The following is a 15,849-nucleotide window of genomic DNA, read 5'->3' on the forward strand; positions in this document are numbered from 1 at the left end:
ACTCTTCAAGACATTGGCACAAGCAAACACTTCTTAGAAAAGACCCCAGTGGCACAGGCTTTCAAAGCCCAACTTAACAAATGGAATTACATCAAATTGAGAAGTTTCTGTATGGCAAAAGAAACAGGAAAGTGAAGAGGCAACTGACAGAATGGGAAAAATTATTTGCAAACTATACAACTGATAAAGGATTAATAACCAAAATTTACAAAGAGATCAAGAAACTCCACAACAGCAAAACAAAAAACCCAGTTAAGAGATAGACCAAAGACTTCATCAGACTTTTTTTCTTTTTTTATAGAAAGCTTTTATTCATTAAATATAAATTTCATAAGTACAACTTTTGGATTATAGCAGTTTTCCCTCCCATACCAGCCCTCCCACCCCCAAACCATCCCACCTCCTACTCCTTCTCCCATCCCATTCTTCATTAAGATTCATTTTCAATTATCTTTATATACAGAAGATCAATTTAGTATATGCTAAGTAAAGATTTCAACAGTTTGTACCCACACAGAAACACTAAGTATAAAGTACTGTTTGAAGACTAGTTTTACCATTAATTCTTATAGTAGAACACATTAAGGAGAGAGGTCTTACATTGGGAGTAAGTGCACTGTGACTCCTTTTGTTGATTTAACAATTGACACTCTTATTTATGATGTCAGTGATCACCTGACGCTCTTGAGACGACATTTTTCAAGAGAGGAAATCCAAATGGCTAATAGACAGATGAAAAAATGTTCAGGATCACTAGCCATCAGGGAAATGCAAATCAAAACCACAATGAGGTTTTATTTCACTCCAGTTCGACTGGCATACAGAAATAAAGAAACAACAAATGCTGATGAGGATGTGGGGAAAAAGGAACCCTAATCCACTGTTGGTTGGAATGCAAACTGGTAAAGCCACTATGGAAGACAGTTTGGAGATACCTCAGGAATCTGAATATAGTCCTACAATACGACCCAGCCATCCCACTCCTCAGAATTTACCCAAGGGAAATAAAATCAGCAAGTAAAGAGCTATCTGCACCTCCATGTTTATTGCAGCTCAGTTCACAATAGCTAAGAGGTGGAATCAATCTAAATGCCTGTCAACAGAAGATGGGATAAAGAAATTACAGGATATGTACTATATGGAATACTACACAGCAGTAAAAAAAAAAAAAACCAGAATCTGATCATGGGCAACAAAATGGTTGAATCTGGAAAACTTCATACTTAACGAAATAAGCCAGTCCCAAAGAGACAAATATAATATGTTCTCCCTGATGTGTGACAACTAACAGAGCACCTAAAAGGAAACCTGTGGAAATGAAACTGACACTATGAGAAGCAATGACTTGAACAGCCCTTGTCTTGACTGTTGAGGAACGGTTTTATTATTTTTTTTATTATTTTATTTTTCTATGCAATTGGTTGAACTCTTTACTTAACACAAAATTATTCACAGGTGTTTAAATCCAATTGAAAATAGATCCCAGTAAAAAAAAGAGAATAAAAGAGGGAAGAGATGTACAGTTTAGCACACATTCCCAGGGACTTACCCCTAGGAGTAAAGCTAAAAACTTGCTATGGAACTCCAAATCCCATTAAGCTGGGTAGTACTAATGCCATCTTACATGTTAAAGTGATCATATTAAGTATGTAACTGATCATATATATAGGATTAAGTGTCAAAGGGTTCACATAAATAAGACCAAGTGTGTGGTAATAACAATAGATGGAATTAAAAAGGAAAGAATGTTCCAACATGGGGAGCAATCCACAGCAGACTCATAGAATGACAAACATCCTGAACAGCACTCTGACCTCAGAATCAGCCCTTAAGACATTCTGATCTGGCTGAAAAGCCCTTGAGATCATTTCAGGCATGGAAAGCCAAGTCACTGTGGCAAAAAATGACCAAAATCTCAGGGAGTAAGATCCCAGTGGAAAGAGGGGGCCATCAAAGAAGGAGATACTTCTCTCTGAAGGGAGGAGAGAACTTCTACTTTGCTTATGACCCTGTCTAAATACGGATGGATTTTGTGGAATCAAAAGTCTCCCATAGCTTGGCAGCTCATAGCAAGAGCCCTGGGTGATCACTGAAGTCATAAATAAGAATGTCACTTGTTAAATCAGCAACAGGAGTCACTGTGCACTTGCTTCCCATGTACGACCTCTATCCCTAATGAGTTGTACTATGAAAATTAACAGTAAAACTTGTCTTCAAATAGTACTTTATACTTTGTGTGCCTGTGTGGGTGCAAAATGTTGAAATCTTTACTTAGTATAGAGTTGGTCTTCTATATAAAAAGATAATTAAAAATGAATCTTAATGAAGAATGGGATGGAAGAGGGACTGAGGGTAGGAGGGCTGGTATCGGGGGAAGAACCACTATATTCCTAAAGCTGTACCTATGAAATTTATATTCATTAAATAAAAGCTTTCTTAAAAAATATGGCAGGTATAAGTGAATCAGGGTTTTATACCCGAGAGGGTGCTGCTTTTAAAATATCCTTTCTAAACACACTTGATTTCTGGCTGGCCTTTTAGCTGTAGTGGGAATAGCTATAGATGAACGTATATACTGACTATAAGATTTCCTAATTGTGTTAGGGCTGATAATGCAAAGCCCTTTAATCTTAGAAGAGTGGGTAGAATTATTTCTCCCCAAATGCTTTATCTTCCAGTTGTCCATGCAGAAGCCCATCTGCCACGCGTCCATGCTTCTGCCCAGTCACTCTGTCCTGTGTTCCTTTCTCCATTTATGTTAACCAGCTTGACACATCACTACCTGGTAGAGCTTAGCAGTTCTTGCAAACCTTAAAATCTCACAATGTCCTCCTTCTTTCAGATGATTTATGAATATGCTAAATGAGAATGGTCCTAGTGCAGAGTACTTGTAGACAGCATTATTTATATGATTCATAGAAATTCTCTTACATTCTTGCATTGTTTCTTTTTTTCTAAGTATTGAGATGAAAGAATCTCCCCATTTTAGAAAAATACACCATTAACTTTCTCAAAGATATTTTACAAGTCTAAATACCCCATTCTCTTATTATTCTCTTGTTCTCCGTTATTCTTGTTCTCAATTACTTTGCCAAAGGCTTCTATTGGGTCTAAATTGCCCCATAAAATCCCACTGCCTTTCTCCTGGTAACTGAACCCAATGCTGGTGTTGCTATGTAAAGTTCCTGAATCTGCTCAGAAATGTTTTCACAGTAACACACTCAAGATCACTTTGACAAATAACTGACACCTAAAAACAAATGACTGGGGTAAAACTGGGCTGGTGGGAACCCCATCGTTGCTTTCGGTTTACTCTGCCACCACTCAATTTTGGGCAGGTCACCCCAATCCGCGAATCTCAGTTTTTTCGCTATGGAGTGAGGTGGGTATTGCTGATCGCTAAGGTTGCTGGCAAGCTGAAGAGTGAAATTGTGAGATAAACGCTCATGGTGCTTGCAAATAGGAGACTCAAACTTCCCAGTGTGTCTGTTCCAGCTACTGGACTCTGAGGAGCCATGGAAACCCTGACCCAAAATAATAAGGACTTGTTCATTGTCACAAAGTGAATCATGTCAAATAGAGAACCTGTTGCTTTGCACGGAGAGATCTGGCTAAGCTTGGAAAAGCTCTCATTGAAGAAACTCCTCCTGGCAGGGATGTGTCCGATTTCTAGCTTTTAGTCTGATGCTAACCTAATTTAAAAGCACGTGTTTTTCTCCCATTCATACTGCTTAACCTCCAATAGGAGGCAAGTGGAGGCCTCTCCTATACGAGAACACCTTTGCTGTCCCCCTCCACAGAAATATCAAGCAGAGGGTGACAGGATGACGATTCATGTCAGCACCACTTAAGTAACCTTCCTTATTTATTAGAAAGGAGCCTATAGAACCACAGATATTGCCAATTACTACCATTTATTGAACATTTTCTATGTGCTAGTTATGATAGAAACTGTCCTAAATACATTATATAAGTACAGAGATAACTCATTTGATTTTTACAATAATATTGTCATTCCCATTTTAGGGACACAAAATATGACACCTAGAACTATTGAGTAATTTGTGTAAGGTCACACCGCTAACAGGTATCATGGATAGGATTTGTACCTGGTTATTAACCTCGTCTTTACTTCTTTTTTGGCTATTAACCTCTATACCTTTGGCCTTAGCTAAGCTTTGGTCATGCCATAATATCATTTCTTAATATGGTACTTCTTATTTTGAATTATTGTTTAAAAGATTTATGTTGGGTCTTGGCCATCTGAAGATATTAAACTAATTCAGTTTTGGATAAGACTCAGAGCCATGTTAAAGCTATAGGCCAAAAGAGCGAGAAACCATCATCTCTCAAGGTTCAATCCAAACTGGCCAACAGTGGAACAGCAGAGTGTGACATTTGGCTTCAAAACTCCCAAGCCAACAATAATAAATCCAATTATCAGGCAGTAACACAGAGAATATTACAAATAAGAATAGTTGTTGTGGAAAAGCCAAGTCTGAACAGCTTAGTGGCTGATCAGTTCTGGAACCAGGATGGGCTCCTGCAGTAGTGGACTCCCACTGCTGAAGGCATCATGACTGATGACCAGCAAACTTGCAGTTTTCAAAAAGCCACAGCAATGGTTACTGTGATAGAGAAGAATCATTTAGAATTTTCACAGCTGCTTAGATGAACGTTAACCATGTGTAGAAGAAACTCAATGGGAGTAAAAGATGAAGTAATGGTAATGTATTTGAGATTTTGTTATTCTAAGATATCGAGGCAACATAGTCCAACTAGAAAAATATGGAATTTCTGCCACAAATTATTTGGAGGATTCAGAAGTGAAACATGAACAGGATTTATAATATTGCAGAGATTGGGCACAAATAACTGCACTGCAAACCACTAATTAAGAAAAAAATAGGGGCCAGTGCTGTGGCGCAGTGGGTTAAAAGCCCCGGCCTGTAGTGCTGGCAGTTTGGGTGCCAGTTTGCGTACTGGCTGCTCCACTTTCAATCCAGCTCTCTGCTATGGCCTGGGAAAGCAGTGGAAAATGGCCCAAGTCCTTGGGTCCCTGCACCTGCGTGGGAGACCTGGAAGAAGCTCCTGGCTCCTGGCTTCGTATCAGCTCAGTTCTGGCTGTTGCGGTCATTTAGGGAGTGAACCAGCGGATGGAAGACCTCTCTTTCTCTCTCTCTCTGGCTCTACCTCTCTGTAACTCCTTCAAATAAATAAAATAAATCTTTAAAAAAAGGAAAAAATATTATTATACAAATGGGGATAGGAATGTGTTTCCAGCTACTTCCAACAGATAAGAAATAAATGCTGTTTGCATGTTTTCCTAATGGTTTTTACCACAACCATCATAAGGGAAATGCAGGTTGGTTAAAGGCAAGGGATCCTGTTGAAATAACACAGGATGGTCACAAATTGGTATCCATTCATCACAATAGTAGCTGTCTCCAGGAATTTTCTCCAGCATCTATTCAACTGGACAACTTCAGAAACCCTGTTGCAAATTCCAGCAATAGGAGAAATACTTTTCTGAGTGACAGTGCTATAATATTATGTCATTGTCATTTATGTTTCTGGGTTTAGCTGCCGGAATTCTGCCAGACAATATAATGACATTATCCTTGTGATAGCTCAAAAACAGAATATATGTCACAGCAAAGCTGAAAGTCAGTATACTCAAATTTTTTCAAGTTCAACGTGATATAAACATGCTGAATATAATACGAAATAAATTAAACATGTGCTTCCTTTACCTTCACTCTTTTTAGAGATTTATTTATTTACTTGAAAGGCAGAGTTAGAGAGAGAAAGACAGACAGAGAGGTCTTCCATCAGCTGGTTCACTTCCCAAATAGCTGTCATGGCTCGGTGCTCAGCCAGGCTGAAGCCAGGATCCAGGAACTTCACTGGATCTCCCACGTGGGTACAGGGGCCAGGGACTTGGGCCATCCTCCTATGCTTTCCCAGGCACATCAGCAGGGAGCTGGATCAGAAGTGGAGCAGTCAGGACTCGAATAGGCACCCATATGGGATGTCAGGGCCACAGGTGGCAGTTTTACCTGCTAAACCACAGTGCCAGACCACCTTTACCTTCTCTTAAAAAACTGAATGTTTTGATTTCCTGTTATAGATACTTTAAAAGATACAGAAACACAAATAAGAAAACCAGTTATCCATCGGCTATCAACACTTAGGCATATTTCATCTTCCTCCCCATGATTATGTTTTGTGGTGGTCATTTGCAAGCACTCCCAACGACGTAAAATTAAAAGATAATTGTAGGGGCCTGCCTTGTGGCATCATGAGTTAGGACGCCAGCATCCCATATCAGAGTGCTGGCTCCAGGCCTGGCTGCTCAGCTTCCCATCCAGCTCCCTGCTAAAAGGGCAGCCAAGAATTATTTGTTCTGCGACTCATGTGGGAGCCTGGATGGAGTTCCCAGCTCCAAGCTTTGGCCTGGCTGAGCCCCAGTTGTTTTAAGCATTTGGGGAGTGAATCAGCAGACAGACGGTTCCTCTCTCCTTCCCTCTTTTTTAAGATACTCTGACTTTCAAATAGATGAATAAATCTTTGAAAATGTAGACAAAATCTGAAAAAAGATAAGCCTATTTTGAGGCAAAAAGTTTGAAATCTCTACATATCTTTAGGATGATACACATTTTTCCATGAATTTTGTATGCATGGATTTCAGAAGCTTTTGGGCCTCAATAAACTTAACGTTTCAATTCCATTTTCCATGGACTTTTAGAAGTATTCCATATTGTAAATATAATTTTCACCTGGGTTTTTTTCATGCACTATTAAAACTAAGAACTCTTTTTTACATATATAACTCTCAGTAGACATTTTAAGTAACTGTATTACCATAATATTGCTTTAAATAAACATTTTATAACATACAGACCATTCCCTGTATTGTTGTAAATTTAGTATGGATATCAGACTAAAACTTTTTCTGGATATCAGACATTTCACATGCTTACAAAATCCTATTTCCCTCCAATTTCCATTTTTATTGCTATGTTTGCACAGACACAGTATGAAAAACTCTGAAGAAAACCTCAAGTCACAAAGAAAAGTCATGTAGCGATAGTCTCCCTGTTCTGCATAAAATCCCAACCCATTTATTGATGGCTGGACCAAGCTCTCCAGGGAAAATCACATATCTGCATAACGTTCCTCAGTGTCACATTCTGATTGGTTCTGTTTCGGAGTTCAGAGTTAAGCTGACAGACGTGATACGGCACATGCAGCTGGAATTCTCTAGAGATGACACATGCAGCAATGCCGAGCATGAGCAGTTGCCGTTATCACTACCCTGGGACTGCGTCCTTTGCACGTCTGGGCTTTTATTTAGGGAGGGGAGGAAATGGCTTCACCTTGCATTGGAATTTCCTTCCACTGAGGGGAGTAGATTACTCCTCTGCTCCTTCCTACTTATTTGCCAACTACAGAGTAATGGCCATGTGGCTCTACGATGCTGATGGTCCTTCGGAGGAGCCTCTTTTAGTCAGTCTGCAAGCCTGCCAGGGAGACAAGGAGTTCTGCTGTCCTTAAACACCCAGAGTGGAAACGGAGGTGCGTTGTTCCCATCTGCAGAACTAAAATTACAACTGAATGTCAAACTTTCACCCTTTGCCTGGTAATAATTTCTAAACACCTTCCATCTGGAAACATCCAGGCAAAACTGTGCCTGTGGATCAACTTATTTCAATTCCCACAATTCCAGAAATCCTTGCTTCAACTTGCACCTGATGTTTTTGGAGAGACACAGAAATAGAGTTCCCCTCCAAGCGTTCACTCCCCAAATGCCCCAAGGCCTGGGATTGCACGGAGCCAGGGTCTAGCTCTGGCTCAAGCCAGGAACTGGAAGCTCAATCTAGGCTTCCCAAGTGGGTGGCAGAAACCCAATTACTTGACCTATTATTACTGCTCCCAGGGTCTACAGTGGCAGGAAGCTGTTATGGAAACAAAGCCAAAACTAGAACCCAGGCACTCTGATGAGGGACACAGATGTTTCAACCAACAGCTTAATGGCTAGACCAAACACCTGCCCTGCATTTAATTTTAACTTTTGACATTTTCTTATTCATTTCTTGGCCTGCAACAATCCAAGCCTGGCATGCTGTGTTGGCTAGAAGGGCCACAGAAGCAGAAAGACATGACATCTGGTTCTTCCTCTCCCTGTTCTAGCTTAGTGATCCTACATGTATTTCAGTGATGTATATGGGACAATTACAATGTTATTCAACAAGTATTTATTGGATGTCTTTCACATACAACTATAATTTTATGCAATCTGTGAGCCACAATGAACCAAAAATATCCAGTCTTACAGGGCTCTCCATCCTGGAGTTTAAAAAAATACACAAAAGGCCGGCGCTGCGGCTCACTAGGCTAATCCTCCGCCTAGCGGCGCCGGCACACCGGGTTCTAGTCCCGGTTGGGGCGCCGGATTCTGTCCCGGTTGCCCCTCTTCCAGGCCAGCTCTCTACTGTGGCCAGGGAGTGCAGTGGAGGATGGCCCAGGTGCTTGGGCCCTGCACCCCATGGGAGACCAGGAAAAGCACCTGGCTCCTGGCTCCTGCCATCGGATCAGCGCGGTGCGCTGGCCTCAGCGCGGTGCGCTGGCCGCAGCGCGCCGGCCGCGGCGGCCATTGGAGGGTGAACCAACGGCAAAGGAAGACATTTCTCTCTGTCTCTCTCTCTCTCACTGTCCACTCTGCCTGTCAAAAAAAAAAAAAAATAAATAAAAATAAAAAAAAAATAAAAAAATACACAAAGTATGTGTGTGTATATAGGTGTATATATTTACATTTATGCATATATACATACACGTGTGTAGAGTTACTTATTCTTACCTCTCTTATCACCCATCTATCGAATTACATATGTTTAAACAGCCTTCCCTGCTTAAAAAGTATTTCTGTGAGTTGAATGAGAATGATTAGGCAGCTTCCTTGGGAATTACAAGGCACTGAATTAAGCCATTATTTCTATATTAAGTATAATGGAAATTTAAAATGTTCTTACCCTATCAGCAATATTTTGAATACTAGCTTTGTTATTTAAATATGCTAGTATGGATATCTCAGAGTAGATTTTAGATCAAGAACAATGCTTATCACTTCTCGAGCCCTCTCTCCTATTATCTCTTTGCCCCACACATACACATTGCTGCACATTCTAGAACATCCTTGGCCCCCTTTTCATTAGAATCTTGCAAAGATGAAATAAAGATCTGCCTAAAGCCTTCCTTGCTCTCCCTGGATGACACGGACCTCTCTGAATTTCTCTACTATTTGCAAGTTGCTGTTGACTCTTGACAGGTCCTGGCATACAAAACTAGCTCTCTCTGTGTGTCTCATCTGATCAAACAGTCTGTATGCTCTGGGAAGACTCATAGATGTCACTGCATCCTAGGGTTTCTCACAGCCTCTAGCACACAAGTACACCTCCACGGTGCATCCCTGGGATCTTGACTCTGACTCTTTTCAAGGTAGACAATAAACGAAGGAGAGGTGTCTCTGAAAGACAGAAAGGGAAGGAAGAGAGCACCCGTATTTTTTATTCCTTTCCTTTTCTAATTCATTCTGAGCTCTTGCACCTTAACTACAATATGCGGTCTTACCATAGTACAGCACAATTTCTTTGACTCACGCCATCTGCAACTCTTTCCTTTGACTTCTACCGCATCGTCTAAGAAAAACCCCTCTACCAGATTTTCCAAATTCTCTTTTCCTTCTGAGCAGCCGTCAAAACAACTACTACTAAATTATCAACAAATAAGTCTTTTGTGACAGATGCCATGGAAGTAAACTCTAGTAACCTCTGGGAAGGAAGCAAGGTCCCAAGTTACACAGCTCCAGAGAGTAAAAGACTGTGAGAAAGAGTGAGGAGGGAGCATGTGTGTTTTCTGAAAACAGCCTCTCTCAATAAATAGGAAACACTAATTATGAGGAAATGAGATAATCTTTGCATATAGAGAGAGACCTTAATGGTATAATTGCCTCTGAGCATTGAAGGGTTTTGGAGGCACAAAGCTTTCTTTTGTAATCAATGAGATCCTAGGTTTATTTGTGAAGCTCCCTGAATTACCTCTTGATGAAGGTACTAATTTTCTGATTATATTTTCACATAAACATTACTCCAGAAGATTAAAAAAAAAACAACAAACCAATCAGTTGCTAACTAATTTCCATGTAAGTCAGTGTAAGTACAGCTTGCTGCAAGTTAGGCTTTCATAAGAGAAACTGTTAAATAACCCAGGTACTGAGAGTACTGAAGAAAAAATTGGTTACAAAAGAAAATGGGAAAAATGTGCAATATTCCATATCTGAAGTTATTTAAGAGATTTATTTATTTGGAAGGCAGAATTACAGAGAGGCAGAGGCAGAGGCAGAGGCAGAGGCAGAGAGAAAGAAAGAGAGAGAGAGAGAGAGAGAGAGATGTCTTTCATCTGCTAATTCACTTCCCCAAATGGCTGCAACAGCAGGAGCTGGGTCAATCTGAAGCCAGGAGCTTGGAGCTTCTTTTGGGTCTCCCACATGGTGCAGGGGCCCAAGGAATTGGGCCATCTTCCACTGCTTTCCCATGCACATTAGCTGGGAGCTGGACCAGAAGTGGAGCAGCTGGGACTCACACCAGTGCCTATGTAGGATGCCGGCACTGCATGCAGCAGCGATTTTACCTACTATGCCACTGCACTGGCCCCTGAAGTTATTCTTGGTGATGTGATGATGTGCTAATAGTATTTGAAAACTGCAAATCTCTCTGTATTATTAATACACTTTGTATTTTAAGGAGTTGAGACACTGTTGTTTTGCTTATATTTTGCCAATCACAGGGATTTTTACAGGTATTGAGGGTATTTCCCCACTTTTTCAATGTTTGAGATCATAAAATTTATGATTAATTTTATGGTGTGACTAATGCTCTCAGTACTGCAAATAAAATTATGGTTATAAAAATTCATGGTGTAGGCATCTGGAGTACCAGTGAAGCCACCACTTTGAGATGGCGGCATCCCATCCTGGAGTGTGTGAATCTGAGTCCCTGTTCCACTCTCCATCCATCTTCCTGCTTTTGTGCACCTTAGGAAGCAGCTCAAACAGCCGGATCCTGCCACCCACACGGGAGACCCAGATGAGTTTCTGGCTCCTGCTTTGGCCTGGCCCAGTGTTGGCTATTGTGGGCATTAGGGAAGTGAACCAGCAGATAGAAGATATTTCTCTAGCTTTCAAATAAAAAAAAAAAAAAGATAAATAAGTAAAAGGAAAAAACCCAATAGGAGTATACAATGAAAACACTTTAAAACATTCATTATCAACATATGTCCATATACTATAAAATAAGTCAAAATATGTGAAAATATACACAGTTTTAAAGAGGCTTCTGGACAAATCGAATCTCAAGATAACCCCAGGTACATGGGGATCTGGTTATTCAATTTTTGAATCATAAATGGACTTTCTGCTCTGTTGTTGCTCTGCCTTTTTTCTTGCTGTTGAGCTATTTTCCTGGCATATAACACCCTCCATCAGAAGGTGAAAAGAGGCAATGGATTAAAAAATGTAGTCAATTCTGTTGCCTGTCAGTAGTCTTTATAAAAGAATTAGATGTGGGAGGAGGTAAAAATCTATCTGAAACTAGCTCAAGTTACGGTTGTAAAAATGCATCCATGGATTTTACTTAGCCTGGCTATAATACCACATTTCAGAATTGCGAGCTTTCCATATTCCAGCTTATACATGGAGTGGAAAGGAATGTTAAAGGTTAAGGAAAAAAAAGCATTTAGAAGGAAAGCTGATGTTGTTAGACCCAAGGGCAAATTTAAGATGAGAAAAGAACAGGATGATGACAGTGATAGATAGATTTCTTATAAGCCCTTTTCTTCTATCAGCCCTTACCTCCCCATACAACTCTCCCTTTCCTTATCTCCTGGAGAAACACAAAAGAGAATAAAGCTGGGAAACACTATACACATTCGAATGACTAAAATAAAAAAGACTGACAATACCAAATGGTCATGAGGATAGGGAGCAACTGGAACCTTCGTAGTGCCAACCAGAATATAAAATGGTACAGTCACATCTTAGAAAGCTGCCAGTCTCTTTTAAATATGACCACTTTAAAAAAAACATAAGCTAGCAAGTTTACTTCTAGCTAGCAACTCAAAAAATGAAAATATACATCTGCACAAAGATTGGTACATGAATATTTAAACACCTGTATTCATAACAGCTGAAAACCGCAAACAATCTAATGTCCCAACAACTGGTCAGTGGGTAAGTAATGGAATGCTGCTCAATAACACAAGGAAGGGACTGGCACACGGTATAGCATGGACAGACTACAAAAACATTATGCTAAGTGAAAGATCACATACGTGTGATTCCATTTATATGGCACTTCTAGTAAATCTTTATAAAGGGTTTGGTGTTGTGGTGCAGTGAATTAAGCTGCTGCTTGTGATGCTGCCTTCATATCAGAGCGCTGGTTCAAGTCCCGGCTGCTCTTCTTCTGATGCAGCTCCCTGCCAATGTGCCTCTGAAAGCAGTGGAAAACGGCTCTAGTGCTTGAGCCCCTGCACCCACATGGGAGACCTGCATGGAGTTCTGGGCTCCTAGCTTCAGCCGGGGCCAGCTGTGGCCACTGTGGTGTTTTGGGGGAGTGAATCAGCAGATAGGAGGTTTCTTTCTCTCTGGCCCTCTCCCCTCTGTAACTCCTCCTTTCAAATAAATAAATCTTAAAAAAAAAAAAGAAAATATTCATATAAAACCATGTACAGAGAAGCCTATCAGTAGAGCCTGGATCTAAAACCAATGAGCCCTATGATCACTTCAAAGGTACTCTCTGCCCTAGGACAGAGGCTACTCCTCAGGTCTTGTACTGATCCAAAGGAATGTCCCATAAGATTCCAAGACCCGTGTGGCAGATAGCCACAACTACTGGGTCAGCTTTCTGGGCATCCAGATACCAGGAAAGGAAGTACTGAGGACAGGAGAGGGTGGAGCATTTAGTTACAGTTAGAGAATCCTTTCCATCAACAGACTAGAAATCCAGATACATTGTTCCCTCCCCAATTCAAAATTACATCAACACCACCGAGGCACAGTATCTGCTCATGGAGACATGGAATGTAAGAGCCGGGCTCAGTGTCAGGGTGACCTGAGTGTGAGCCTTGGCTCTGGCACTTACTATATATGACGTCTGGCCAATTGTTTATAATCTCTCAATATCCCTGAAGTCATCCAAAATAATGAGGATAAAAAAGAATATTTACCTCTTAGCGTTATGGTCAGGTTTCAGTGAGACACAGGCAAAGCACTCGGCATAGTGCCTAGAATAACATGAGTCTCAAAAAATTGCCACTTCACCCAGAGCTTCGATGAAGCCTCACTTCTGAGCTGGAAGAGCTGAGCTCACTCTTGGAATCTGGTCAGCTCATCAGTGTAACACAGCAGCCAGGGCAGTTTGGGAACTGGCACGGGGGGTGGGGCTTCTCCTGCCAACCACCTCTGCACCAGCTGCCAGTCTTCTCAAACTTCAGTGGTCTCATTAAGAATGAGTTTTTGCTGAACTATATTAATTTCATTTTTTTTTTGACAAGGTTATTAGTATGAGGTTGACAGACCAGGAGAATGTCATAGACACAGTGGCTTTGATTCAAATAAAGCACTTGATGAAGTCTTTCATTATCTGTAAGATGGTAGGCTCCATGAGTGAAAAATTAAGTGGATTCACAGCTGGCTATACATCTACACCTAAGAGGCATGATGAATGGCTTTGTCAAAACCTGCAGGGGGACCACTGATTGAATGCCACAGGGCTTTGTCCTGGATTCTAGTCTATTCAATATTTTTATAAATGTCGTCAAAGTAGACATAAGAGGAGCACTGATCAGATTTTTCCATGACACGAACTGTAAAGGACATTTAACACAATAATAGGCCAATGCAAAATTCAAAATTCCCTCAACAGGCTGAAAGGCCAAATTGATACCAAAAAGATGCAATTTAACAGAGAATAAATACAATGTCCTATATGAAGTGTCCAACAGACATCAACTGTGCAAGTCCAAGACGGAGAAGATAGGACTTTGCCACAGTTCAAAGAAAAGCTGAATTTTTGACTGAACACAGGAAGAGGCTCCATGGAAAGAATGCAAAATGAAGGGCAGATGGGAAGGGGACACATGTGTTTACAAAACAAACCGTCTTTCACTTCACCATTTCAACCTTGCAGGGCTGGTAATCATCTCCAACTTGGAAATAAGTAAAGTGACGCTCAGGAATTTAAGGAACTTTTCAAAGTGATGACACCATTAGGAAATGAATCCAGTTCTGCCTTCCAGAATGTATGCTCTTTTTAAAAAAGATTATTTATTTTACTTAAAACACACACACACACACACACAGAGAGAGAGAGAGAGAGAGAGATATCAAGAGAGAGCAATCTCCCATCTACAGTTTTACTCTCCAAATGTTTTTTTTTTTCTTTTTTCTTTTTTTTTAAAGTTGGCAATAATCTATTTGACACAGTCTTTATACTTCATGGACAACAAAAGAAAATAGAAGAGGCATTATATAAAATTAAAATCTTTTGTATGTCAAGACACTCAACTACGTTAAAAGGCAACCTATTTAATGGAAAATATATTTGCAAATTATGTTTCAAAATAGATTAATACTGGGAATTTACAGTATATAAGAAAATCCTACAACTCATAAGCAATAAAAAATATTAAAAAATGCAGAGGATTAACTGAATCAAGGAAGGTATATAAATGACTGATTTGTACAGAAAAGATCCTAGCATTACTTATCTCTAAGTAAATGCAAATGACAACCACAATGAAAAACCACTTTACATCCAATAGCAATTTATTATGAAAAAAATAAGCATTGACAAGGCCAGAGAAGCTGAAACTCTAATGCACTGCTGATATGAATGTAAAACAGCAGAACCAATGTGCAAGAGAGGCTGCATCTAGTGATAACCTTCTGTGTGGCAAAGGCCAGAGGTGGCTCAGGGCATCACGAGGCAAGACAGGGAGCATGCACGAGTCTCCTAGATCTCTGTCTCCTTTTTTTTTTTTTCACCCCAGAAACCTCCTATTTAACGTCTACAAACTTCATGTTTTATAAATACGTTAGGAACATAGTTTTAGTGATTTTCCCACCATACCCCCCCCTTCTTCCTTCTCCCTCTCCTATTCCCATTCTTATTTTTACTAAGATCTATTTTCTTTTTTTAAACAAACTTTTATTTAACAAATATAAATTTCCAAAGTACAGTTTATGGATTACAGTGGCTTTTTGTCCCCCATAACTTCCCTCCCACCCGCAACCCTCCCATCTCCCGCTCCCTCTCCCATTCCATTCACATCAAGATTCATTTTCAATTCTCTTTATATACAGAAGATCAATTTAGTGTATATTAAGTAAAGATTTCAACAGTTTGCACCCACACAGAAACACAAAGTGTAAAATACTGTTTCAGTACTAGTTAAAGCATTAATTCACATTGTACAACACATTAAGAACAGAGATCCTACATGAGGAGTTAAGTGCACAGTGACTCCCGTTGTTGACTTAACAAATTGACACTCTTGTTTATGGCGTCAGTAATCACCCTAGGCTCTTGTCATAAGTTGCCAAGGCTATGAAAGCCTTTTGAGTTTGCCAACTCTGATCTTATTTAGACAAGGTCATAGTCAAAGTGGAAGTTCTCTCCTCCCTTCAGAGAAAGGAACCTCCTTCTCTGATGGCCCATTCTTTCCACTGGGATCTCACTTGCAGAGATCTTTCATTTAGTTTTTTTTTTTTTTTTTTTTTTGCCAGAGTGT

The 15,849-nt window shown here is 40.2% G+C and overlaps 1 protein-coding gene and 1 pseudogene across 28 annotated transcripts in view; one reads left to right on the forward strand and one right to left on the reverse strand.

Annotated features, from left to right (window-relative positions):
- The window catches only part of ANKS1B (ankyrin repeat and sterile alpha motif domain containing 1B), a 1,216,905-nt gene that overhangs the window by 80,409 nt on the left and 1,120,647 nt on the right, over positions 1-15,849 (reverse strand). The gene's annotated exons all lie outside the window — the stretch shown is intronic.
- The window catches only part of LOC103348369 (ubiquitin-ribosomal protein eS31 fusion protein-like), a 61,327-nt pseudogene continuing 48,738 nt past the window's right edge, over positions 3,261-15,849 (forward strand).

Source organism: Oryctolagus cuniculus, chromosome 11 (genome assembly GCF_964237555.1).
Source record: "Oryctolagus cuniculus chromosome 11, mOryCun1.1, whole genome shotgun sequence".
Lineage (NCBI taxonomy): Eukaryota > Metazoa > Chordata > Mammalia > Lagomorpha > Leporidae > Oryctolagus > Oryctolagus cuniculus.